This window comes from Myotis daubentonii, chromosome 6 (genome assembly GCF_963259705.1).
Source record: "Myotis daubentonii chromosome 6, mMyoDau2.1, whole genome shotgun sequence".
In the NCBI taxonomy this organism is placed as follows: Eukaryota; Metazoa; Chordata; class Mammalia; order Chiroptera; family Vespertilionidae; genus Myotis; species Myotis daubentonii.
In genome coordinates this window covers 20390994-20417869 of record NC_081845.1, presented here as the reverse complement: position 1 = coordinate 20417869, position 26876 = coordinate 20390994, and the positions used below count along the sequence as shown (strand labels likewise).

Genomic DNA, 26876 nt, shown 5'->3' with positions numbered 1-26876 from the left:
TCTTCCTCTTTGCTTAACCTGGTTAAAGATACGTTCCTCTCGTGTATATAACCAGATGAATTCTGACCAACTCCCTTCCACAGGAACATGGGGCAGGGGGTGAGGAGAGACTTGTCCCCTTTGGTACACTTAATGCTTTGAGCTGATGACAAAGACACTACAGGAAGGAATGCAGAGATCCACATCTTCTCGCCTTGCTCACATTCCTGTGTAATTCCTGTGATTTCTGTGTAATTTCCACCTTTGGTGACAAAGTTTCCAAAGCACAACCTGCTGCTGGAACATATCCCATTAATTCACAGCACAATGGTCCAAGAATCCACACCTTCACAGGAGAATTCACTGTCACCGGTTGCTCTGAAAGCTCTTAGAAGAGTCCTATCAATGACTCTGCAATAATCAAATCCCCAGAATTAGTGCCGGAGAATGAGAGGGAGGTGAGGTGAGAGGGAGCACAGACAGGAGTCATCAGACTAAACATCAACAATCAGAACTCAAGACTTTTCAGGAAGTCTTTATCTCATGATTGGAGACTCTTCTCTTCCAGAATGTAAACTAAATTTGTACTCAGAAATGTGAACACCCGCAAAAATCTGACACCAACTTCCTCTCTCTTTCCCATTTCCACAGGGTTTCCAAAGCACGTCCTATCTAGCTTCTCTTATCTCTACAAATCCTGCAGAAAGGCAATGGAGCTTACTGGTGCAAGGGCACTTTGCGGTGTTAGTCCTGATTTCCTCACCTTTCCGCTCTAATTACTTCTTGGGTTGTTGTAAAAATCAATTGCCATTATTTCTGAAAATTCACTGAAAACCATCAAGTACTCAGTGAGCATGGGTACTTATTTTATTATGTATTGTGAACACAGACTATCCATGATGGGCCAGATGCCCCAGGTCAGATCTCCTTACCTCCTGATATTATCATATTTCCCTTTCCCTGTCACCCTCCAACCAACCCACACTCTACTGATGGCACAACACCACCCCACCACATTCTGATTTCTCCCTCCCCTTAATTCCTTTAGGATTCATCATGCAGTATTTTTAAAAGAGGATGGGAAGGTCACAGTCCAAAGGCTTTGATCTGTTGATGAAGGCAGAGAGACCCAAAAAGGCCAAGGAATGTATTCAGGGCCACATAATCAGTGTCTTGGTCAGGATGACTTGGTCTTTCCAATTCCTCTTACAGTGCCTTTGGCAACCCCTGAATCTCAAGGACCACCCCAAGTCCTCAGTGATCCATGGCACCTTTTCCAGTCCCTTCCATATCGGCCTGTAAGCTCCCATAGCAGGATCTACCTTACCCTCCAGCAGCTAGCATGACACAAGTGTTCATCTGTGCTCTCTGGGGGCTTGGGCACATAACACACCTCAGCAGACAAAACAGATCTTAAGTCCTGAAATGGATACACTCGGTAAAACTGCAGTTCATGTACTCCTTAATAAAATAAAGGGCCCATCTCACTGTGGGCTCGTTTGTTCCATCTCTACACAAGTTCTCATTCCAGATGTGTTTTGCTTGATGCAGACGCCCCATGCGGTCTCCTATTTAAGGACAGTGACATTAAATGAAATCTATATTTAAACTGCTTTTAAACTCTACATTCTATTTGGTAAGTAATATGCATTGCCATGAGAGCTTATTATTTTATCTTCTACTCATTTTTCTTAAGAACTGTAAAAAGTGACATCTGCTTTTATCCTTGTTCTTATCTATTTTCCTAAGCTAAAGATGAATGTATTTCCCTTTAAGCTGAGAGTCATCCTGAGAATGAGAGAATATAAAGGAACAATTCAGATCCACTCCCCCTATAAATCACTAGTTACCTTCCTCTGCCCAATGAGCTGTTGTCAAAATTCTGAAACTACACCAAGTCCAACTACCACAAGCTAACTCTTGGAGCATTTAAAAGCTTCACTACAAATTTCTCTGAGTTAAAATAAGTACAGCAGCCTTCTTTACAACAATTTTGCCTGCAGAACCCTTCTGATTACAGATGTCTTTGGGATACTACATGGATTTACCTGGACCTGACACAGAAGCAACAGGTAAAACCTTCCTGTGCCAACTGCTTGAAAATTGCACGAAACAACTCTGGTTCACTGAAGACTTCCCTAGCCTAGAATACAAAGCTATACATAACTAGGTTACAAATTATAGCCAGATCATCACAGTTGTGGGCTCTCTAATGGGACTTCCTTCAACAAATCACTCTTAACACCTCAGAATATATTTTATACATTTGTGTTGTGTTTTTATTTTTTTAATATATCTTTATTGATTTCAGAGAGGAAGGAAGAGGGAGAGAGAGACAGAAACATCCACAAGGAGAGAGAATCATGGATCGGTTGCCTCCTGCAAGTCCCCCACTGGGAATCGAGCCCACGACCCAGGCATGTACCCTTGACCGGAATCAAACCTGGAACCTTTCAGTTTGCAGGCCGGCGCTCTATCCACTGAGCCAAACTGGCTGGGGCAGAATATATTTTAAAGAGTAAAAAAAAAAAAAATTCCACAACATTAAGTTGCTAAAGCATTTAACTATAGTTTCCACTTAATGGAAATAATTTGTTTAGAAGACACTTACTCTTCACCTAAGCTGTTTGAAAATCATGAAACTATGAGCAGATGCTTCTGTATGAGTAGACAGTAGCAGAAAAATAAAGTAAGGTTTATGAAGTTTCAAAATTTAGCCTACTTTTCACAAAATGGTAATATATTTTAGTATCAGTAGCCAAATAACCTGAATGTCATTTTATATATTAAGTGTTACCATAATGACAAACCACCAAAGTAAATGAAATGTTTTCAATATATTCAGTTGTCCACAACGACTTCAGAAAAAAACAAGGAAAGAGGGCAACATACTTTACTTAGTTCTTAAGTACACCAGATTAAGGTGCACCTGGGTTGACTACAACTAGTAAATTACACTGATGTGAAGCATGTGACTTTCTGGCATTTGCCTGGTACTGAACAATGAAATGTTTTTATTACAAATATTACACACACACACACACACACACATACACCCCTCAATCTAAATCTAAGGGCAGAAAACACACAGAGAGAGCTTACAACCGCACAGTATGAAATACTGGCTTGGACAATTAATTATAGTAAAAAGAAATGATTAATGAAGCAAATCTCGCAAACCCTCAGCCCTTTCCTTAAGGACAGGCTCTATAGGAAGAAGAGTAGCGCTGGGTTTGGCAATAACTGCTTCGCCTCTCCATTTTGCCTGTGTACATACTAACCGCAGACTATACTGCTTTAGGAACCCCTGAACACTTTGCTCGGGCCAAGGACCGCTATCCATTAACGCTGAGAACACCTGCCCGGGGACGCCGACTCCGGAACGGAAACAAAGGAGGGTGTAGCGTGGAGAAAGCCAGCGGGGCGCGCCGAGCTCCGCGCTCGCTCTCGGAGGCTGCTCCCGCGGCTTGCCTTGCGCTCCAGGGACTGGGGAGTCCCGAACTGATGGCGGACTTGGTTTATTTCCCAAACTTCAGAAGACGGTGTTTACCCTAACTCCGGAGGCTGGAGCGGGAGAAGGGGGGAGCGATGAAGAAGCTCCCCGTTTTGGCTGCCGCGATCGCCCGCCCGCCTCCCCACGCCGCTCGCACCCTTCCTTCCCCCTCACCTGTCCGGAGCGCGGGGACTCGGAGGTCCAGCCGCCTCTCCGCGCTCTCCCTCCGGGAGCTGTTGGGACGTCTGGCGCCTCCGGAGACGAGCGCAGGAGGCGGCGGCAGGGTCGGGGTCATCAGCAGGAAGCTCCGCAGCCGCCGGCAGCCTCGGTCTCCCTCCCCATCCCGGCGGGGGCTCGGGCAGCGGCGCGCGCGGCCACCGCGGGCGGATGAGTCAGGCGAGGGGGCGGCGGCGAGGGGCGCGGACCGTGGCGAGGGGCGGGGACGGCCCTACTCCCGCACCGGCGGGGCGGCGGCGGCCTCGGGAGGGAGGGCACGCTCCCGCCAGTGCCCCCCACGAGTCGCAGCGACACCGGCCGCCGCCATCGGGCACCCGGAATCCCAGCGCTCCTGCCCTCGGTGGTCACCAGGCGCGGCGCGCTGGGCCGGGGACCGGGGCTCGCAGCTCAGGCGTCGCCGCCGCCAAGAAAGACAAAAGGGAGCCGGGGCTGGGGAAGGGAAAAGTTTTCTGCTGGGTCCCTGATGGATCCGGCGAAACCTAAGAGGCGGGTGGGGTCAGGGCGCGGGGCGGGCTTCCAGGAGCGTGGCCACCCGACCGCCGCCCCCCGCGACCCCTGGGCACTCCCCCGGCCCTGCCTCCCCCACTCTCGCGGCCCGCCCCCTCCTGGCGGATGCAGACCAGGTCCGCTCCTCCTCTTCCAGGACCCCCAGCCCCCAGCCCCGCGCCCCAGCCGCAAAGTTGCACTTCTAAAGCCGGGATCACCGCAGACAAAAACCTGTCTTTGGGAAGAAAATACCCGCTTGCAGGAGCTCTCCGGGCTGGAAGGCCAGAGGGTGGAAACGGACACACCCACCGCGGGGCGCGCCCTTTCTGCCGTGGACCCCGGGCCCCGGAGAGCCGTGGATCCGGCCCCGCCGGTGTCCCCGAGCGGTAGCGGAGCCCCGGCTGATACGGTTTTCCCGGAGCAGGCGCCTCCGCTCCACGCCCCTCCGTCTTTCTTATCAGACGCCGCCTGGGCGGGGCGGGGTCCCCCTGGCGGGCTGAGCGGGCGCTGCGCGAGCGGAGCCTCACCGGCCCCTCGCGACGCTGTGGACCTCCCTCCCCACCTGGAAGCGCGCGATGATCAAGCGCGGTCTGGCCCGGAAAGGGGCTCCCAACAGGCGGCAGGGACGAAGAGGATGAACTGGATCGCTGAGGGCTTCGACGGACAGTGGTGAGGTTCAGCTCCAAACATCAAAGCCAATGAGGGATACAAGTTACTCCTCTTACCCCCAGACAGCCACCGAGTGGAGACTGTGCCCCATTCACAGAGTAAACCATTATGATGGTTACCTCCGACTGGACAGAGACAGAAATGATGATTGTATATATGCAGGTCAATTCAGCAAGTAAAGTTTCGTGTAAAACTGGAATAAGGGCTCTTCCAAGCCCGCCACAGAGCATCAGAGCACACCAGTCCCAGCTCCCAGCTCCCAGCTCCCAGCTCCCAGCGCTTGGGGGTGGGGTGTGCCCTTCCTTGTGTGTCTCCTCAATGTATTTTAGGTGGTGGACCAGAAGGCAAGTGTAACATTCTGGTGCAGTGTATTTGTGTATTTCAGCGTATGATCTGTTAGGCTCTTTTTTTCTATATAGTTATTTTATTATTAGAGATTAAATTTTAAACAATAGAAATAAATCTAGAGATGTGAAAAATATTTCTAAAAGGAGTTTGTTTCTGGCGATGGGAAATGTATGAGGGAGGGAGGGAGGGAGGGAGGGAGGGAGGGAGGGGAATGGGAGTGAGATTGAGTGGTGGGGCAGAATTCCATGCAAAACTTTCCACATTAAAAAAAAAAATCTTGGAAATCAGATAAGAGAATGTAGAAATGGATTGCTTGTGGTACAATCTTGACTAGAAACATTTGGAAAATTGGCCCTTTTAGTAAAAATTTCACAATCCAAATGTTAAAAAGAAAAAAACTAAAGGGAGGGAGGTGGAGAAATGAGTCACAGCTATAAACCATCTGTAGTTTAATGTTACCTCACCTGCATCTAGTACATCTTAGCCCACAGCCACCTGCTGAACTCTCAGGTTTTCTTACACATTTGTCCAGGCATCCAATCAAAGGATTGTGATTCCACCCGGCCTTGCCTCCAGTTGTAGCCTGTTCATCTTTTAAAGAAATACCCTGAAGTCACCTTTTCCTATAAAGCGCCTGAGAGTGGACACCTCCCGGTTAGGATCACTAGCTTCCCAGGATGACGAACAGGCTCCTAGTGTCCTTAGAGATCATTAGACAAGGCATCTTATCTAAGACAAGCAGTGAAGTATTTAAGATGGGTATCTAACCATTTAGACATTGAATGACTGAGCCTTCCTCACAGAGTGACTGATGAAAGGAAGAATTAGCACATTCTATGGCCACAGATATTGATGATTCCTCATTTCTAAACTTAGATTTCAGTGATTCAGGCATAAAAGAAGCAGCAGAAAGATGAACTACATCAGACTACCAAAAGGGAATTATTTATGTTTCTTTCAAAAATAATTACTATTCATCTCAGAAAAGATTAGGGTAACATGTCCTCTAAATAGAGGACTATCTACAATTCAGTAGACCAAGCAGATCTTGAGATATTAATTATAAATTCTCCCCTGCCAAGGAGTGCTCAAGGCAAGTTCAGGTAAATTATGTATTTAATATCTGCTTTAGGCCAGCATCTCTCCATCTGAAAAAACTCCCAGTGAATATACCATGTCTAATAGATTCTGAATTTAGCTCCATATCCATTTTTAAAGTAATGGATGAGACCTCTCACCATCCAGCTGCCTTGCACTTCACACATAATATTTTCTGGTGTATCCTTCTGAGATGTGTAAATTTCCGCCAGAACAAGCACATCTTATAAGAGTGCGCAGAGAAAAGAGAGCACTCCTTGCAGTGATTCAGGCTCAACTACCTACTAACAGGGACTTCCAGCCTTGTTTCTCCCATCCCTTAAGTAAAAACAAGGACCCATTTCAAAGGGCTTTGTGCAAATTGAATGAAATAATACATATAAAACTGTTTACCTGTGACATAGATTCTCAACATGTAGTTACACATGCACAAAACTTGTTTGAATCCTATTAACATAGTAAAAAAGAAGACTCTTCCTCTGGAATCAAGAATAAATTTAAGAAAAATGTTGAAATATGATCAACATTTTTATCTTGGTACACTATAAATATAAAAAATGTTAATGAATTAAGTTTGAAAATATCCATTGGAATGAAAAACAGTATGTATTCTTAAGTAAATGATGCAATGAGGCTAAGGGAAGGCCTATTAGAAAATTTACCTGGGATTATACCCATTTTCTTTTGCCATAAGTGTAGCCCATAGCTTCTCCAGACTTGAGAAGAGGGTCCTCAACCAGAAAATAAAAAATATCTTCAAAGGAAAACAAGTTAAATTGTTTGCCAGACTCTTATCTGAATTCTTTTGTTCCAGCTGTGAAATAGATTGATAGTCTTAAAACCCGGAGGTATCTCTGCTGGCAGCCATAGTTGCTGTTTCAAACTAGGGAGTAAATAAAAACAGTGTCACTCAAAGAAAATGATCTGTCTGGTTTTGTCCTTAAAATATAGAATTTGGTGGAAGGAATACAGGAGAAAGAAAAAGGGAACAAACACATTTTAAAATAAAATTTTAAGGGCATTTTTGTTTCACTCTGATTTTGACTAGCACTTTGACATATTTTTAATCATTTCTCTCTCATGTGCAATTGACTAATAGTTTATTAGATTTAGCAGCAGATATGTAATACTTTCAACAATAACGATTGTTTTAAGGAGAGATGTTGCTAATTTCTGTTCACATGTGCAAGTTAGAGTGCTACTCTTCTCAAGTAGATATTTTATAATATTGAATCTTGTAATATAACAAATATTTTATGAGTTCTGTATCAACTTCCTTATTCAATAATAAAGTTGATTAAATTCTTTTTACCCAAGGTTCATTGGAAGCATACTTTTTTTAAAATGCTTGAGGGGCACCTCCATCCTCTCTAAGCCCCAGTTCTCTTCTCTAGACAGATTTGTACCTGCGTGAACGCAAGGTGATAGCAATCCAAAAAGTAATTTTAAAAATTTCTGACTATGTGTTTTGTCACCATAATCATATCACAGAGGATATTAAAGGGATTTGAATGAAATGGCAGAGAAGGTGATGGTGGTAGAACACCTGTTCTGCTGTCCACGGTGCTGAATCAGTCATTGGGCATTAGCTCTTGATTCCTAGAAGTGTGGTCTCTGGCTCCGCAACATTGCCTTTACTAGAGAGCTGTTAGAGTAGCAGGATCCCAGGCCCCGCCCAAACCTACTGTATCACGCTCTGCAATGAACAACATCCTCATATGATTCATCTGTTTGTTAACAATTTGAGAAATGCTGTACTAGGATGCAGTTCATGTTGCCTTGTGACTTTCCTGATGCTTTGCTTATATCACCTCTCATATCATCCCCTCTGGAGGTGCAGCCCCAATGCTGCCTTTTTTTAGCTGCATTTAATTTGGGGATGGCAGTGTGCTGTTAAGAGAGCATAGCCCTGCCAGGCTGGTGTTGCTCAGTGGTTGAGCGTTGACCTATGAACCAGGAGGTCATGGTTTGGTTTCCAGTCAGGGCACATGCCCAGGGTTGTGGGCTGAATCCCCAATGGGGGGCATGCAAGAGGCGGCCAATTAATGATTCTCTCTCATTGATGTTTCTATCTCTCTCCCTCTCCCTTCCTCCTGGAAATCAATGAAGACTTTTTTAAGAGAGAGAGCATAGCCTTTAAGTCAAACAGCTAGGTTAAAACCTCAGCTTGTACTGACCATTCTGAGCCTCATTGTCCTCATTCATAAATGTCAATATTATTATATATCCGTAATAATGATGTTTTAAGGATTCAATAATAATAAAATAGTATGTGTAAAGCACTTAACCTGACACATAGCAGATGTTCAATAAATCTCTCAAACACTGTGGAGGGGTACCCTCTCACCATAACACTCCCAGGCATTGTAAAAGAATTTAATCTCCAATTTCTGCTCAATGAAGTCAACAAAACATTTACATTAAATTAGTTAATACAATAAAAACTTTAAACCCACCAAATCTTCTTTCAGTTTAGTGTTTCTCCACACCCATAATTATAACCTGGAGTAAAGAAAGAGAAGGTCTTTCTTGACAATTATGTTAGATCTGTTTTTATTCAATTAGCACAAGGTGACTTGGTATTTTGAATAGTAAAATGTGTATAAATGGCCCTGGCTGGGTGGCTCAATTGGTTGGAGCATCATCCTGTACACCAAAATGTGTATAAATGTCTGGATGCCTTAATTCTACTACCAACAGAAATCTGTACACATGTATAGCTGACTTTGTAAACAATAATTATTTACACTGATGTATAGACCCTAATTAAGCCATAATGTTGGTTATAATATAATGCAATTTAAAATGTGCTATTTAGGAACACTGGGAATACTGTTTCAAGCATGTATTTTAGAACATGAGGGAAAATTGACATTTTTTTCAAAAGAAACATCAAATATGAGCATCTGTCCCATTACAATAGCCATGTAATGCGTTTGACACTAGGAGCATTGCTTGTTGCACTGCTGAGCTGGAAACACCTGTTCTCTAAGGGAATGAGCTATTATGAACTTGAGAAAGTCAACTTTTCTTCTAAGTTCTATCTTCACTTTTTAAAGTTCCTGGAAAATAATCTTTATAATATATTAGATATCATTTCTTCCAGCTCCCTCATTTTGTAGTTTATGAACACGAGTCAAGTACCTGTCTCAGGATCATATAACAAGAGAGTGGTAAAGCCATGAGTAGAATACAGGTCTTCCTATTCCTAGTTCAGTGCTCATTCAACACACATAAAACATGACTCATATTAGGCTGATTTAAAGCCCCCAGGTGATTGAGAGATCTGTACATATCCCTGGAAGTATCTGCATTTTCCCATCCTTACTACACCTCCACACCTAAGGAAACAGCCTTATGGTAAAAATAGGAGAACTTCAGTTTTAGAACGTTTGTTCATTAATTCAGAAAGCATTCACATAATGTAGTGGATATTATATTCAGTTGGAGCCATATAAAAATGACAGATTCAGATCCCTTTTCCTCATATTTATTCTGGTGAGTTTGGTGCTTTTATAAGCATATAATTAGAGTATGAAAAGTGCCCTAATAGGGGAACAAAATGGTGATATTAAGTAGGCATCATCAGAAAATTTGGGGGGACCTATAGCTTAAAGGAAATTTTAAAAAAATGCAGAAAGAGGATTCTGGCTTTAAAAAACAAGAAACCTTCAAAATGTGAGCAAATGGGGATTAGAATTCAAGGATGAGAAGTGTGTGTGTGCGATTTCCAGAGGAGAGACCATTCAGAGGAGTGTCGTCAGTGGTTCCCAACCTTCTGGCCCTTTAAATACAGTTCCTCATGTTGTGACCCAACCATAAAATTATTTTTGTTGCTACTTCATAACTGTAATGTTGCTACTGTTATGAATCATAATATAAATATCTGATATGCAAAATGGTCTTAGGCGACCCCTGTGAAAGGGTCGTTCAACTGCCAAAGGGGTCGCAACCCACAGGTTAAGAACCACTGGTGTAGATAAAGCCAGTATGGCAAGAGTATGGAATCAAGACAGGAGCTTTATTTTTTTTTTAATTAAATCTTTATTGTTCAGATTATTACATTTGTTCCTCTTTCCCCCCCCCCCATAACTCCCCTCCTCCCAGTTCCCGCCCCACCCTCCGCCCTCACTCCCCACCCACTGTCCTCATCCATAGGTGCACAATTTTTGTCCAGTCTCTTCCCACATCTCCCACACCCCTTTCCCCCCCAAGAATAGTCAGTCCATTCCCTTTCTATGTCCCTGATTCTATTATAATCACCAGTTCATTCTGTTCATCAGATTATTTATTCACTTGATTCTTAGATTCACTTGTTGATAGATGCATATTTGTTGTTCATAATTTGTATCTTTACCTTTTTCTTCCTCTTCCTCTTCCTAAAGGATACCTTTCAGCATTTCATATAATCCTGGTTTGGTGGTGATGAACTCCTTTAGCTTTTCCTTATCTGTGAAGCTCTTTATCTGACCTTCAACTCTGAATGATAGCTTTGCTGGATAAAGTAATCTTGGTTGTAGGTTCTTGGTATTCATCACTTTGAATATTTCTTGCCACTCCCTTCTGGCCTGCAAAGTTTCTGTTGAGAAATCAGCTGACAGTCGTATGGGTATTCCCTTGTAGGTAACTGAGTTTCTTTCTCTTGCTGTTTTTAAGATTCTTTCTTTATCTTTTGCTCTTGGCATTTTAATTATGATGTGTCTTGGTGTGGTCCTCTTTGGATTCCTTTTGTTTGGGGTTCTCCGCGCTTCTTGGACCTGTAAGTCCATTTCTTTCACCAGGTGGGGGAAGTTTTCTGTCATTATTTCTTCAAATAGGTTTTCAATATCTTGCTTTCTCTCATCTTCTGGCACCCCTATAATTCTGATGTTGGTACGCTTGAAGCTGTCCCAGAGGCTCCTTACACTATCCTCGCATTTTTGGATTCTTTTTTCATTTTGCTTTTCCGGTTGGATGTTTTTTGCTTCCTCGCATTTCAAATCATTGACTTGATTCTTGCGCTCCTCTGGTCTGCTGTCGGGCGTCTGTATAATATTCGTTATTTCAGTCCGTGTATGCTTAATTTCTAGTTGGTTCCCCAATATAAGATCGAGGGTCTTATTAGTTTTCGTGTAGATCTCATTAAGTTTATCAGCAGCTTCTGAACAGTTCTTGAGAGACCTTAAAAGTGTGGTTCTGAACTCTATATCTTCCTTTGACAATTTTGTCCTGTTTCTTTGTCTCCGCATTTTGTTATGCTTCCTTGGTGCACCCAAGACAGGAGCTTTAAAAAGGAGATTAAAGAGCTAGGCAGGGGCCAGCTCACATAAGGCCTTGCATTCCAAGTTAAAAGTTTAGGTTTTATCCTGGAGATATTAGGGAACCATTGAAATGCCCTTCTGGCAGATGTAGTAGAGGTTACATGGAGGAGGAAGCAGGCAGGCAAAAATATTAGATTTTTGTAATAGCCATGGTAAGGAAATACGACAGACTGAACTAGGACATTGGGAAGAGGGATGAATTGAAGAGCTACATACTGAGAAATAGTATTTGCTGATTGGTAAGAGAGTGGGATAATGTCCAAGTTCCTGGCTAAGATACTTGTTTTTTTCTGCTCATGTCACCAACCAAAACCAGTGTTTCTACACAAAATAAATAGAATCAAATCATACTATTTCTTCTATAGTAGCTGAATGTACAGTGCATTATATTAATCATTTTTAAGTTTAAAAACAAAATAAAAATATAGTTGATAATTTAAAACATCTTGTAAATTGAAGGCTTCCCAGGTTGACTCCATTTCACTCTACTCATACAATTTCAGCACTGGCCGCCTTTCAAGGTCTACCATCATTGTCCGTAAGACACTTTCTTCCATTCAAAATAAGAGTCTACTCCTCAGAGTGTTTAGTTTCTAACTCCATTGAGCATGAAGATCCAGACACATTGTAATGCTACATTCTGAAAAAGATAATATTTTATTTTATTGAATGATCTTCATTCTAAGTGCAGCTATGTTGCCCTATTCTTGACCTTGCATTACTGTTGATGAGGGAATGGGTATTTGGAGCCCTTTTCATTAGAGATAATTTATAATCATAAATATGAGAATTGGTGGCTAGTAGTGACAGGGATGAGGGTTTTATTTATAGTAAGAAAAATCATAAAGTAAAGAGGTTTGAATTCAAAAACCCCTTAAATTATGAGTCACTCTTGGGTTTTAAAATATGATAAAGAGCCCAGCCAGTGTGGCTCAGTAGTTGAGCATTGACCTATAAACCAGGAGGTCATGGTTCAATTCCTGGTCAGGCAATACGCCCAGTTGCAGGCTTCGTCCCCACATGCAGGGGTGTGCAGGAGGCAGCCAATCAATGATTCTCTCTCATCATTGATGTGTCTATCTCCCTCTCCCTCTCCCTCTCCCTCTCCCTCTCCCTCTCCCTCTCCCTCTCCCTCTCCCTCTCCCTCTCCCTCTCCCTCTCCCTCTCCCTTCCTCTCTGAAATCAATAAAATCGTGTGTGTGTGTGTTTTTTAAAAAAAGAAAGCAAAAGCTTTCAACCTTTAAAAAATATATATGACAAGGAAAATTGTGTGCTGAAATAATTTGAGTGGACTTTTACTTATAAATACTTAATACCTTTATTCATTAACATAGCTCCATGACCAGAGTTGATACCCCTTTATTCATATTAATTTTTAATCAAGTCATTTTCTTATCTAAAAATTTGCATGGCTGCCTATTATAAGATAAAGTGCAAAGTATTCAGCTTCTTTATTACAACCTAATGTGGTTTTGACCTTTCTAGACTCACCTATAACCCGCTTAGGGCACTAACAGAGCTGCTTTACCTGGATGTCCCAATGTTCAACTTGGCAATAGGGTACAACCCATGACCAGGGCAGATACTGAGCATTTTCTAGTCCAAGTTATCAGGGTCTGTTCTCTTTTTCTTCTTGAGCTCCCTGTGTTCATACGTGTAGTCAAATAGACCGGCTTCCTTTGTACCACTTGGGGACAGCTGATCAGCCTCACTTCCTGCTGTGAGGAGGGCCTTCGCAGTTCCTGTGTTTACTCATTCAATAAACATGCGCCAAGGCTCTGCATGTGCCAGGGACTCCAATGCATTCTGAATGCTGCTGTTTCTGAGGGGCTTCTGGAGACGTGGGTGCTCTCCTGGCCTCACCTCCCCGGCACAGTGGTGGCAGGCACTCCCCCGTTATTAATGTGAACAGCTGACTTTTTAGGTCCTACTGTAATTTGACAATGACCGGCATTTGAGATAATGAGTTTTCCAGTGTAAAAGAGAATACACTTGCATTTTCGAGCACTTAACAGAATACTATCTACTGTAGCAAGATTGATTACCCAGCTTCAGGTAGAAAATGACTATAGTATAGTATGTGCTCCCACAAGACTACTGCTTTGCAGCACATAGGAAAATATGATGAATTTTTCCTCTGAATATTTCTTAATGGAAGTCACTAGGAGATGCCCATTATACTTATGGGAAATGCACAAATAAAAATCAGTTCTCAAAAACATTACTCCCACTCACCCAGTACACCCTCTCCAATGGTAATTACTATCCCTCCTCTCTGTTTTAGAATGTAAATTTCTTATAGATACTCCCATGCACTAGATTGGAACCCTTGAAGGTAGCATTATACAGCAATTAAACACAGAGAAGTCAGGGTTCAACTCCCAGCTCTAACACCGTGTGTGGCCTTGGAACTCTGAACCTTATTTTCCTCATCTGTAAAGCAGGGATAATAAAAAATAGCTCATATGTGGCTTTTGATAATTAAAGAGATAATTTATGTAAAGTGCTTAATCCATTGTGTTAACATTAGCTTTCGTTTTAATAGCTGAAACCCAGAAAACTAATACATGGTATCTGTTTAATAATATTGGTTTACAAAACCCCAGGTTTGATAATGTTGGTTGAGTGAATAAATTAATTAATCAACACATTTCTGCTTTGCTTAAGTCTATCCTATCAAATAAAAGAAAAATATGAAAATTGACCATCACTCCAACACACAAGATGGCTGCCCCCATGTGGACACAAAATGGTCAGCAGGAGAGGGCAGCTGTGGGCGATCAGGTCAGCAGGGGAGGGCAGTTGGGGGGACCCAGGACTGCAGGGGAGGGCAGTTAGGGGCAACCAGGCTTGCAGAAGAGGGCAGTTGGGAGGGACAAGGCCTGCAGGGGAGAGCAGTTGGAGTGGACCAGGCCTCTAGCGGAGGGCAGTTGGGGGACCATGCCTGCAGGGGAGGGCAGTTAGGGGCAACTAGGCCTGCAGAGGAGGGTAGTTGGGGGGACCAGGCCTGTAGGGGAAGGTAGTTGGGGGGACCAGGACTGCAGGAGAGGGCAGTTGGGGGTGACCAGGCCAACAGGGGAAGGCAGTTAGGGGCAATAGGGTCAGCAAGGGAGCAGTTCGGCATCAATCAGGCTGGCAGGGGAGTGGTTAGGGCAGCCGTGGGCAAACTATGGCCCGCGGGCCATATCCGGCCTGTTTGAAATGAATAAAACTATTGAAATAAAAGACCGTACCCTTTTATGTAATGATGTTTACTTTGACTTTATATTAGTTCACACGAACACTCCATCCATGCTTTTGTTCCGGCCTTCCGGTCCAGTTTAAGAACCCATTGTGGCCCTTGAGTCAAAACGTTTGCCCACCCCTGGGTTAGGGGGTGATCAGGCCGGCAGGCAGGCTAGCAGTTGGGAGCCAGCAGTCCTGGATTGTAAGAGGAATGTCTAACTGCCCATTTAGGCCCGATCCCAGTGACAGTCTGACATCCTTCGAGGGGTCCCAGATTGGAGAGGGTGCAGGCTGGGCTGAGGGACACTCCCCCACCCCCCCTGCATGAATTTTGTGCACTAGGCCGCCAGTATCATATAATAATATTGAGTACACTGTTCTTCACTTCACAAGATGTGGGTGGTCTTCCCCCAGGAAGAGTCACTGTTGGAACTGTCTCCTTGGTACTGATTGTCTTGGGCTGAGCTGTGGCATCTTTGACATTTTTGCCCTGGTGACAGGTCATACACATTGGAGTTTCTTGGGAAGGATCAGGGCCAGGCCCATGAGCCTTGGCGCATTGTTTTCCCTTTCAGACATGTACCTACCCATAAAGGGAGAGAACTTTGGCCTCATTTCCATTCACCCTGGAGAATGACAAACGCCGCTAATCAGCTGCCTGCTGACCATTTGGCTCATCTTTGGGACTAGGAAAGCCAACTTGAGAAAAATAGCAGCTGGTAGCCTGACTCTTTGCTACTGTCTGGCCTTGGCCCTGCAGCTCAGAGAAAGGCAATTTATGTTGCCAAGTGTTTATGCAAATATTATCAATCTTTTAAATGAAAGGGATTATTGATAAATGATATGTTGCCCTTTTCACACTGAGCAAGCATACTGCCTGTCTACTGGTAACAGATTTGTCTACTGTTAATACAGCCCGATTGTCCATATTTCACTGTTTCCCTCAGCTGAAGATGCAATATAGAAAGAGTGGCAAGTGAAGTAGGGGAGCCTGGGTGTTCATTAGGATCTGCCACTCATTGCATATATGGCTTTGAGCAAGGGGTCAGGTGTAGATCATATATGGATTAGTACAGGGTTGACTATCTTCTGTGTACCAGTCTCTGGGTAAGATACCATGTATGCATGTAAGCTCTTTAAATTTTCCATTGACCCTGTAATGATACCCATTATATAAATGAAGAAGTTGAATCTCAGAAAGAGTGTATAACTTGTCCAAGCTCACTGAACTAAAAAGATGCACAAAAGATGACTTCAATACAATCTGGCATTTAAAATTTGACACATTTATGAACATATTATTTTACATGATTGAAAAATAGAACATTTCGCATGGTCAGAATGGCTCAGTGGTTGAGCGTAGACCTATGAACCAGGAGGAAAGGGTTCGATTCCCGATCAGGGCACATGCACGGGTTGCGCTCTATCTCTAGAGTGGGTCATGCAGGAGGCAGCCAATCAATGATTCTCTCTCATCATTGATTTTTCCAACTCTCTCACTCTCCCTTCCTCTCTGAAATTAATAAAAAATATATTTAAAATTTGAACATTTTAAATATAAATAAGCCTTAAAAATATTTCCTTACAGTTTCGATTGATCAAATGTTCTTAAACATTAAGGTAATAGTTAAGAAAAATTAGTTGACTCCCAAAACATTGATTTAAATGAGTAAACCTTCTGAGTTAGAAGTTACCTCTGAGATAATTAATTCTTTTATTTTCAGACTAGAAATCAGGATTTTAAATTCAATGTTTATTATATTTTTCTATTTAAATGTATTGCTGCCACAATTTGGTAAAAGCCATGAGTATGATAAGTATGGTAAGTGTGGTTGTTTTGGCTGTTAAAAATGTATATATGACATTCTATATTTTTGTATGGTTGTATCAATTCATATAATGATTTTTGCTTCTTTACCATCAAAGTATAAAATCTTATTCTTATCTCTGTACTTAGGCGTTTTTTTTACAGTATGAAGCACTTTCTGAATGGTTTGTACCAATTTACTGTGGGCTTTCTTCCCCTTTGGAACTATTTCTCTTTCCTTGCAGACACTAGGTTAAAACTCTGCTTATCAGGAAAATTAGGCTCAGAGGAAGACAAATGACCTCTTCAATACATCAAGTAAATTCCCAGACTCAAAAGATCTGAACAACATCTTGGAAAATAGCTGGGGCTAAAATAACAAAAATCATAGTTTGGAAAACATTTCTTAGAACCGAAAAATGTTAATTAATGCACAAAGTGGTGAAAACGCCATCACCTCATCTGGTCTGGTGCCGCCTACACACAAGAACCAAGCCTTTCCTGTGTCACCCTGGATCCCCACTGTGAAAGCTTGCCCAGGAGTCAGGGGGCCTTGTGTTTATTGGTTTCAAGAATAATCTTGCCATGTTTCAGTAAAGTATCTTTTAGTGTCATCGATATCAGAGTAACCTTAAATGAAATGCTGCAGGTGCATTTCAGCCCTGGGGAGTTCTATCTATTCACAAACAAAAGCTGTACCCAACAGGTTTTTAATTTGGCAGAAGCCTCATTGCTATTCATTTAGGATTTATGTGTTTCTTTGTACTTTTGGCACAGTTCAGTACGAGATTATTTTTTAAATGTCATGATTTAAGAGCCTCCATTTCGACATGTTCATTACTGAACTCATTATTGTCCCTCTCCTTTTCCCCAGGATTTCTGATCTCAGGGAATGGACCACATCTATCCAGTTGTCCATCCAGCAATCCGGAAGTCAGCCTGCACTGCTTTCTCTTGCTCACTTACACTTATCAGACACCTACTTATGGACTTGGGCAGTTGCCATGGGGGCAGGGACTTGGTCTATAAATTCAGAGGCTAGCTCAGTCCCTATGCTAGAGGAATAAATACTAGAGGAATAAGTGAATGACAAATATTTATCTAACCTATACCCTTCTCTCCACCTCTGCTATCTCAACCCTAGTTTTGGTGCTCACCATAGTCTTACCTGGCTATTGTAATAGCTTCTTTAATTTGGACCATTTGACTGTATTTATTTCTCACTGCAGCTGCCCTTAAATCTAGCCTTATTGTGCGCTGGCTGGGTGGCTCAGTTGGTTGGAGCGTTGTCCCCTACACCAGAAAGGTTGCGGGCTCAATTCCCAGTCAGGGCATATACCTAGGTTGTGAGTTTAATCCCTTTAAAAAGGGTCACAAGCACAGTTGTCTTGATTCCATAGGTGGTGGAGGTAGGCACAGTGGACCAACATGATTCCAGGCCTGGCTGGGGTCTGGTGAGCCCATTCACTGAATTTGAAATATCTAGGGTCCTTTCCCTTCTGAATCTTTTGACTCAGAAATGATGTACAGGAGGCAACTGATCAATGTCTCTCTCTCACTTTCTCAAATCAATAATAATAATTATTATTTGCCGGGGTCCAACCCCAGCAGGTCCAGGGGTCCCCAAAGGTGTGGACGGAGTCGGTGAAGAAGGAATGGTCTCGATCTCCAGAGAGGTTCTGCTTCGGATCTCCAGCCAGGTTCTGTGGCCAGGTCCTGGTCAGGTTCTCTTGCCAATCTCCGCAGTCAGGTTCAGTCCAGGATCCCTGCCATGCTCTCTCGCCAGGCTCTGCCTCCAGGCTCCGAGGCCAGTCCCTGTCCAGGATCCTCCGGCATGCTCTCGCCAGCGAAGTTCTTCTGTCTCTAGAGAACGTTCTGTGTAGGTTCTGTGCCTAGGCTCTGTCTCTCTTGGTCCTGTCTTCCAAGCCCTGTGTCCTTAGTTCTGTGTTCTGAGTTCTGAGTGTTTCTGTCTTGTTACAACTGTATTTATACCAGTTGATTCAATCCTATCAATCTCTATTACAAAGGTTAGGGCGTTTCTTATCTCCATTCCAGGGAGAAAAGATTATGTAGTTTAAGCATGATTGTTTGTAGTTAAAGGGATTAATTACCCGCCTGGCACTTAGTTGAGGGGTTTTATTCCCTCCCTAACTTCAGGGGAAAATCCCTACCTGGGGATTCAACCTTTCTCGGAGAGGTGACCTTAGTTAAAACACAGCGCCAAGAAGGTGAGCAAACATATTAAGAACCGTATGCCATATATGCCAGGTTCCTTGAAACAGCAAGGATGGACCGGCTCCCGGCAAATTCCCCCTTTTTTATTTTTTAAAAGCAAGCATTAAAAAGAAAAACCTGAAATGCTCTCTTATATCCATTTTAAGAGTAGGATTGGCACTTTCCACTATTACCTGAGTCCTGATCTATCATCCCAGGGAGAGCTTGCCAATCCTGCACTTTCCCAGGGTAGAAAGGCTGCAGTGGGGTTAAGGATAAGGCTCCTTGGGCCTACCTTCTCCCATGCCTCTACATTTACCTTTCCAGCACCTTTCCTTCCTCAGAAAAGCATGGACGTATTTCTTGTATAAAATGTTCTGTCTGACTGGGAGTAACCTTAATTCCTCTGCTAACAAGCATATATGTTAAAAGATCAATACGGAGTCTTTTTTCTTTAGACTCAGTATGGCACATCTTCTTAATCTAAAGATCAATACAGAGTCTTCTTTCTTTGGACTCAGTATGGCACATCTTCTCAATCTAAGGATCAATACAGAGTCTTCTTTCTTTGGACTCAGTATGGCACATCTTCTCAATCTAAGTTCTGTACTATCCACCTTCTTACCCTACTTATCCTCTATAGGGGGGTCTGTAGCACCCTGGTGGAGTCCTATCCGTCCCGAGTGTGGGGTTCTCAATGGGGGGGCTTACCTAGGGGAATCCTTTCCAGGGGTTCCCAAAGGTGTGGACGGAGTCGGCGAAGACTATCCACCCTCTTCCTACGGTGGAGTCTGATCCGTCCCGAGTGTGGGGGTTCTCAATGGGGGAGGGGGGCTTACCTAGGGGAATCCTGTTCCAGGGGTTCCCAAAGGTGTGGACGGAGTCGGCGAAGACTATCCACCTTCTTCCTACGGTGGAGTCCGATCCGTCCCGAGTGCGGGGCGCTTACCTAGGGGTCCCTGTTCGGGCGCCAGATGCCGGGGTCCAACCCCAGCAGGTCCAGGGGTCCCCAAAGGTGTGGACGGAGTCGGTGAAGAAGGAATGGTCTCGATCTCCAGAGAGGTTCTGCTTCGGATCTCCAGCCAGGTTCTGTGGCCAGGTCCTGGTCAGGTTCTCTTGCCAATCTCCGCAGTCAGGTTCAGTCCAGGATCCCTGCCATGCTCTCTCGCCAGGCTCTGCCTCCAGGCTCCGAGGCCAGTCCCTGTCCAGGATCCTCCGGCATGCTCTCGCCAGCGAAGTTCTTCTGTCTCTAGAGAACGTTCTGTGTAGGTTCTGTGCCTAGGCTCTGTCTCTCTTGGTCCTGTCTTCCAAGCCCTGTGTCCTTAGTTCTGTGTTCTGAGTTCTGAGTGTTTCTGTCTTGTTACAACTGTATTTATACCAGTTGATTCAATCCTATCAATCTCTATTACAAAGGTTAGGGCGTTTCTTATCTCCATTCCAGGGAGAAAAGATTATGTAGTTTAAGCATGATTGTTTGTAGTTAAAGGGATTAATTACCCGCCTGGCACTTAGTTGAGGGGTTTTATTCCCTCCCTAACTTCAGGGGAAAATCCCTACCTGGGGATTCAACCGTTCTCGGAGAGGTGACCTTAGTTAAAACACAGCGCCAAGAAGGTGAGCAAACATATTAAGAACCGTATGCCATATATGCCAGGTTCCTTGAAACAGCAAGGATGGACCGGCTCCCGGCAATTATTATTATTATCTCCAGTGATAATTTAAAAATAAAAATTAATCTAGCCTCACTGTTCTTTACTCCTGACCTTGTATGCTATGCTTAAATAGTATTGATCTGGTTATATCTCCTGGTACACATAATTTGCTTTTACCCATAATGCTTCTCTCTCTAGAAATGCCTGGTCATTTTTCTTTATTTGCAAACTCCTACTGATTCTTATTGCTCAGTCCATGTGACACATTTTTTTAATAATTCTTTTCTGCAGTTCCAGGTTGTATTAAATGCTCCCTTTCTTTTGTCCCATTGTTCCTTGTGCATTTTCCTAACTGAATACATGTTTCTTATTTTATTATGCAATTTATCAGTCTAGATTTCCTTCTATGCTCCTTTTTTGGGTAGGAATTCTTACTGAGGCTTTGTAATAATTTCAATGGTACATGAAAGGCAGTCCATAAATATTTGTTAATTTGAAATGTGGATACTTGTATTTTCCTTTTCATTGAATGAACAAACAGGAATTTAATATTGCCACTAATTATAAATGTTTTAACATGTCTAGAACAAATTATAAATTAATGGACACTAAAATAGACAATTCTTTCAAAATAAATGAAGCTAGTGAAAATAGCTGTTAGCTTTGTGCATCATAAAGGTATCAAATAAAAACTGAGTAGTCAAGTTGGCATAAAGCCTAGTGCAGACATTAAATAGACAGCTGGTATTTATAATCTGTAGGGAATAGATATTGAAATTAATATTTATAATAGCCACATATTGAGGGTTATGTAGCAGGTAATATACTGTTAAGTACTTTTAATACGTTTTAATTCGCAAAAGAATTTATAAAAATGATTACAATGCCCATCGTATGATTGAGGAAACACATGCAGAACAGTAAATAAAGAAAATAAGGAAGAGGTGAATGAAACATTAATCAAAAGGTAAATATTTTCAAATCAACGATGATCATCAAGACCATCATTGTCTCCCTGGCCAGTTTGGCTCAGTGGATAGAGCATTGGCCCACGGACTGAAGAATCCCGGGTTCGATTCCAGTCAAGGTCACATACCTCAGTTGCAGGCTCGATCCCTGGCCTTGACCAGGGCCAGAGTGGGAGGCAACCAACTGATGTGTCTCTTTCACATCAATGTCTCTCTCTCTCTGTGTCTCTCCCCCTCCCACTTTCTCTAAAAAGCAATGGAAAAATATCCTCGGGTGAGGATTAACAAAAAAACAAACAAATAAAAAAGACCATCATTGTCTAATGCCACAAATCAGTTTAAATTTTGACCAGCCCAGGAGCCTGTAACTCTCCAATACAATTCACTCAACTCCTGTCTGTCCCTGCCTGTCTTCCACCCACTTTTTGAGTTTTCCACAGAAACTGAGGTCTGGAATTCAACTGCTGCTCTGCATTGAAATTTAGTGTGCGTCCCTAGAAGTACACTCATGGGCCAACTGCCCGTTACCCTTTCCACAACTGCGACTGTCATGCCCTATCGTGTGATGAGACTTGTGCCCCAATTCTGATTAATATTACAGGACCTGCTGGGCCTGTAGCTGTGTGCCCTGGGCTCCGACAGTTGGCTGCAGCCACACAACTGCCCAGCGTTTGCCAATGCTTGCTTCCAGGTGAGCTGAACTCTCTCCTATCGAAAGGCTCTGGCTGGGGTTCTATTTCCATTCCAGAGTCTCCTTTCCCTCACTTTACATGATGTGGCAAAGTATGTCCTCCTTTAGGAGGAGACATTTGTGACCAGACTTGGACATCAAGGTGAAAGGGGCCTGCACCAATTACAGGCACATGATGTCAGGTGGAGAAAACAGCCAGAGCCAAGACCTACAGGTAAGGAAAGCTTAGCTTGATCCAGAACTAGGAAACAAAACACAACAGGCAGGAAAGAGGGGTTGGGGGCGGAGTTCCAGAGATGGTCAGGAGTAGATCAGAGGGCCTTGCTGGTGATGGAGATGACGTGATCTGATTTATGCTGAAAAGCATCTCTGACTACTATGTGCAGGGTGGTTTACGAGGATGTAAAGATGAAAGCAAGAGACCAGTTGAACCCCTACTGAAACAAAATATGATGATGATTGGGTTAGGATGACAGAGTTAGAAATGGAGCAGAGATGATAGGCTTGGGGTACTTTTTAGAAGGTAGAGTTGTCAGAATTTGAGAATTTGGGTATGGAGGAGGAAGGAAAGAGGAATAAAATATTGTTCTTCGACTTCTCTTCTGAGTGACTGAGGTTGTAGATGGTGGTACTACTTGCTGAGAAGGAAAACGGGGAAGCAGGAGTTATGTTTTAGACATGTTAAGTTTGAGAGATATATTAATTTCCCAATATTCATGTAGGCTCCTGTCTACATGAATCTGGAGCAGAAGTGAGAGGTCAGGGGTAGAGTCATTAGAAACAGGTACTGTTAAGTCTGAGATAGGAGATGATTGTTTAGGAAAGGATTACAGAGAAAAATGGGGCCTAGGGAGATCCCTGGCAGGCCATCATTTAGAGTTTGCTAGAGAAACGGTCAGGAAAGGGTCCTAAAGAAGACACCAGTTGAAATGGTTGGAAGAGAAACTTGACATGAGTTGTGTCAGTGGCAATATGGAGCCAAGTGGGCCAAAGAGAAACTAGGACATGAGAAAATGTAGGCTGTGAGGACAGACAGGTTTTTAGAAAGAAGTTTTGCTGAGAAGGAGACAGAGAATTAGCTTAGGAGACTGGAGGTCATGGGAGGCTATTTGTGGTGTTTTATTAGGGTTGAGATACAAGAATGTTCTCAGAGGCTCTTGTGGGGGAAACATTTGATATGACTGAGGAGATGGGATTCAGGCACTGCTGCAGTTTTTCCACTTAGCAGAAGAGAGGGAAACAGTAAGGGCTGGATGCAAGCAGTTTAGCAGATTTAGTGACTGAAGCATAATCACTGTGCTGATTTCTTCAATGAAGTCCAAGGAAGCCACAGTTATGTGTGTGTCTGAGTGTGTGCGCATTAAGGGGGTGGCAGGTTTGAGGAGTGATAAGAAGGGGTGAAACAGCCTTCTGCTAGATAAGAAAACAAACCTGGAGATATGTGCTAGGATTATGACCTAGGCCAGTGATGGCGAACCTTTTGAGCTCGGCGTGTCGGCATTTTGAAAAACCCTAACTTAACTCTGGTGTCGTGTCACATATAGAAATTTTTTGATATTTGCAACCATAGTAAAACAAAGACTTATATTTTTGATATTTATTTTATATATTTAAACGCCATTTAACAAAGAAAAATCAACCAAAAAAATGGGTTCGCGTGTTACCTCTGAAACGCGTGTCATAGGTTCACCATCACTGACGTAGGCCGCGTTAAAGGTTTTCGGCATCCCAAATGTGTATTCGATACATGCAAACGAGTATTTGTTATGTACGTGTAAGTTATGAAGTCTACATAATAAAGGAAAGCCGTATGCTCCTACCGCCCACTTAAGATCTAGACTTTAGAACTTGACCATAATCATCAGGACCCAGTGTGCCCCTCCCTGATCCTATCGCTCTGCCTCGTCCCCAGAAGTAACCTAGTCTCTGAAATGGGTGTTGTAATCTAAGTGTGAACTAGTGGTCCCATGCATCTTCATCCCTTCCTGCATGATGGTTTCATGACTGACGACTGGCAATATATTGTTAAATGAACTCGGATCAGTTGGCAATCCTAATGGAAGCTGAGTAGTATTTAATATAGAATTTTGAGTAGCTCATATTTAATTCCTTTAAAATTAAACCATGGAAAGGATGTCTTCTGAGACCTTAGATACAAAAAGAAAATAGGTTTGAATATAACTTCCCTTTGCTCATGCCTGAGTCACATCCAATATTGCAGAGCAGGTGTGATTCAGTCTGTAAACTCTGGTGACAGGAAATATCAGGTTTATTTATTATTTTAATTTCACATAAAATCTGCTCTAAGCTCCTATACTGTCACACAGGTGAGAAATTCAGTATCAGTCCTTAAGGCTGCATGAGAATCAAAGATATGGATATGGGACTGACTAAAGGAAGACTGTTTCACCTCTAGTTTATCGCAGTTAATTATTCTCATGCTTTTAATCCCATGCGTTCTCTGCTGTCCTGCCACATGGAGATTGCAGAGCTTACGCTGAAGACCCAGCCTTGATAAAAGCAGAGGAGAGCTAGCACCTTTGTGAGCTGCCACTTCCCTGGGACTGTCCCAGGGCTCTGCTCCCGGTCCTGCACACGGAGCGCCTTTCTTTTCCTTCTCTACTGAAATCTTTCCACCTCCCTCTATTGATTTCAAAGGTGCTGTTTTTTCCTTCCTCTCTCTCTAGAGTACTTATCATAATAGTATCAAGGAGTTTAGGCTTTTACAAAAACTAACAAAATTCTCTGATTTCAAATGGCTTCTGTTTTCCCTCCTGCCACAATTTGTTTGAGTCAAAGGAGCTAAAAATCAGAGTGGGAGAAGAGGGGGAGGAGGGAAAACACATTTGAACAAATTACTGTCTCCATGAATAATCCTGGGCCATTTCTACATAATGCATGGGCATGTCTTAAAAATAAAAGAACTATAAAAAAAAAAAAAAGAAAGACTGTGGCCTCCATGGCATTGGATTTTGGTCTTGTGTGGGTCTCTACTGAGAAAATGTGGATGCCCCATCTAGTTCACCTCCTCCCTTTCATGGGTAAGAGGACGGAATTCCAGAGGCAACATGGTGTAGCCAACTGCAAGGGCTTTGCAATTAGCAGAACTGAGTTGCAGCATTATTCATAGTAGCCAAGATATGGACAACATGCGTGCCTGTCAATGGGTAAAGAAGATGTGGTAGACACATGTGTACACATAAAATGGAATATTATTCAGCCACCAGAAAAAAGGAAATTCTGCCATTTGCAACAACATGCATGAAACTTGAAGACATTATGCTAAGCAAGGTAAGTCAGACAAAGATGACAAATATTACAATGACACTTATATGTGGAATCTGAAAAAGCCAAACTCATAAAAACAGAGTAAAATGGTGGTTACTAGGGGCTGGGGTTGAGAATAGGAGAGGTTCTGTTTAAAGATATAAGGTTGCAACTTGCAGACAAGTCCTGGAGATCTAATGCACAGTATAGTGACTATAGACAACAATATTGTGTTATAATCATCAAACTTGCTAAGAGACATAAAAATGGTAATTATGTGACATGATAGAGGTGACCAGTTGTCTCTGTACAAGCTCCTACCTGGAATCAAACACGCAACCTAGGTATGTGCCCTGACTAGGAATCGAACTCACAGCCTATTTGCATATGGGATGATGCTCCAACCAATTGAGCGACCAGGCCAGGGAACAATGAGGCTAGATTTAAAGGCAGCTGCAGTGAGAAATAAATACAGTCAAAGGGCCCAAATTAGAAGCTATTACAATAGCCAGGTAAGACTATGGTGAGCACCAAAACTAGGGTTGAGATAGCAGAGGTGGAGAGAAGGGTATAGTTTAGATAAATATTTGTCATTCACTTATTCCTCTAGTATTTATTGAGCATAGGGACTGAGCTAGCCTCTGAATTTATAGACCAAGTCCCTGCCCCCATGGCAACTGCCCAAGTCCATAAGTAGGTGTCTGATAAGTGTAAGTGAGCAAGAGAAAGCAATGCAGGCTGACTTCTGGATTGCTGGATGGACAACTGGATAGATGTGGTCCATTCCCTGAGATCAGAAATCCTGGGGAAAAGGAGAGGGACAATAATGAGTTCAGTAATGAACATGTCGAAATGGAGACTCTTAAATCATGACATTTAAAAAATAATCTTGCCGAGACCGGTTTGGCTCAGTGGATAGAGCATCGGCCTGCGGACTGAGGGGTCCCGGGTTCGATTCCGGTCAAGGGCATGTACCTGGGTTGCGGGCATATCCCCAGTGGGAGATGTGCAGGAGGCGGCTGATCGATGTTTCTCTCTCATCGATGTTTCTAGCTCTCTGTCTCTCTCCCTTCCTCTCTGTAAAAAATCAATAAAATATATTTAAAAAAAAATAATCTCCTACTGAACTGTGCCAAAAGTACAGAGAAACACATAAATCCTAAATGAATAGCAATGAGGCTTCTGCCAAATTAAAAACCTGTTGGGTACAGCTCTTATTTGTGAATAGATAGAACTCCACAGGGCTGAAATGCACCTGCAGCATTTCATTTAGGGTTGCTCTGATATCGATGACACTAAAAGATACTTTACTGAAACATGGCAAGATTATACTTGAAACCAATAAACACAAGGCCCCCTGACTCCTGGGCAAGCTTGCACAATGGGGATCCAGGGTGACACAGGAAAGGCTTGGTTCTTGTGTGTAGGCGGCACCAGACCAG

The 26876-nt window shown here is 43.1% G+C and overlaps 1 protein-coding gene across 1 annotated transcript in view; it reads right to left on the bottom strand.

The window, feature by feature from the left end:
* Positions 1–4248, bottom strand: part of TMEM200A (transmembrane protein 200A) — a 64187-nt gene extending 59939 nt beyond the window's left edge. The window contains exon 1 of the mRNA XM_059700309.1: positions 3647–4248. The gene's annotated coding sequence lies outside the window, so the exon portion shown is untranslated. The remainder of the gene's footprint in view (positions 1–3646) is intronic.
* Between the last annotated feature and the right edge of the window lie 22628 nt (positions 4249–26876).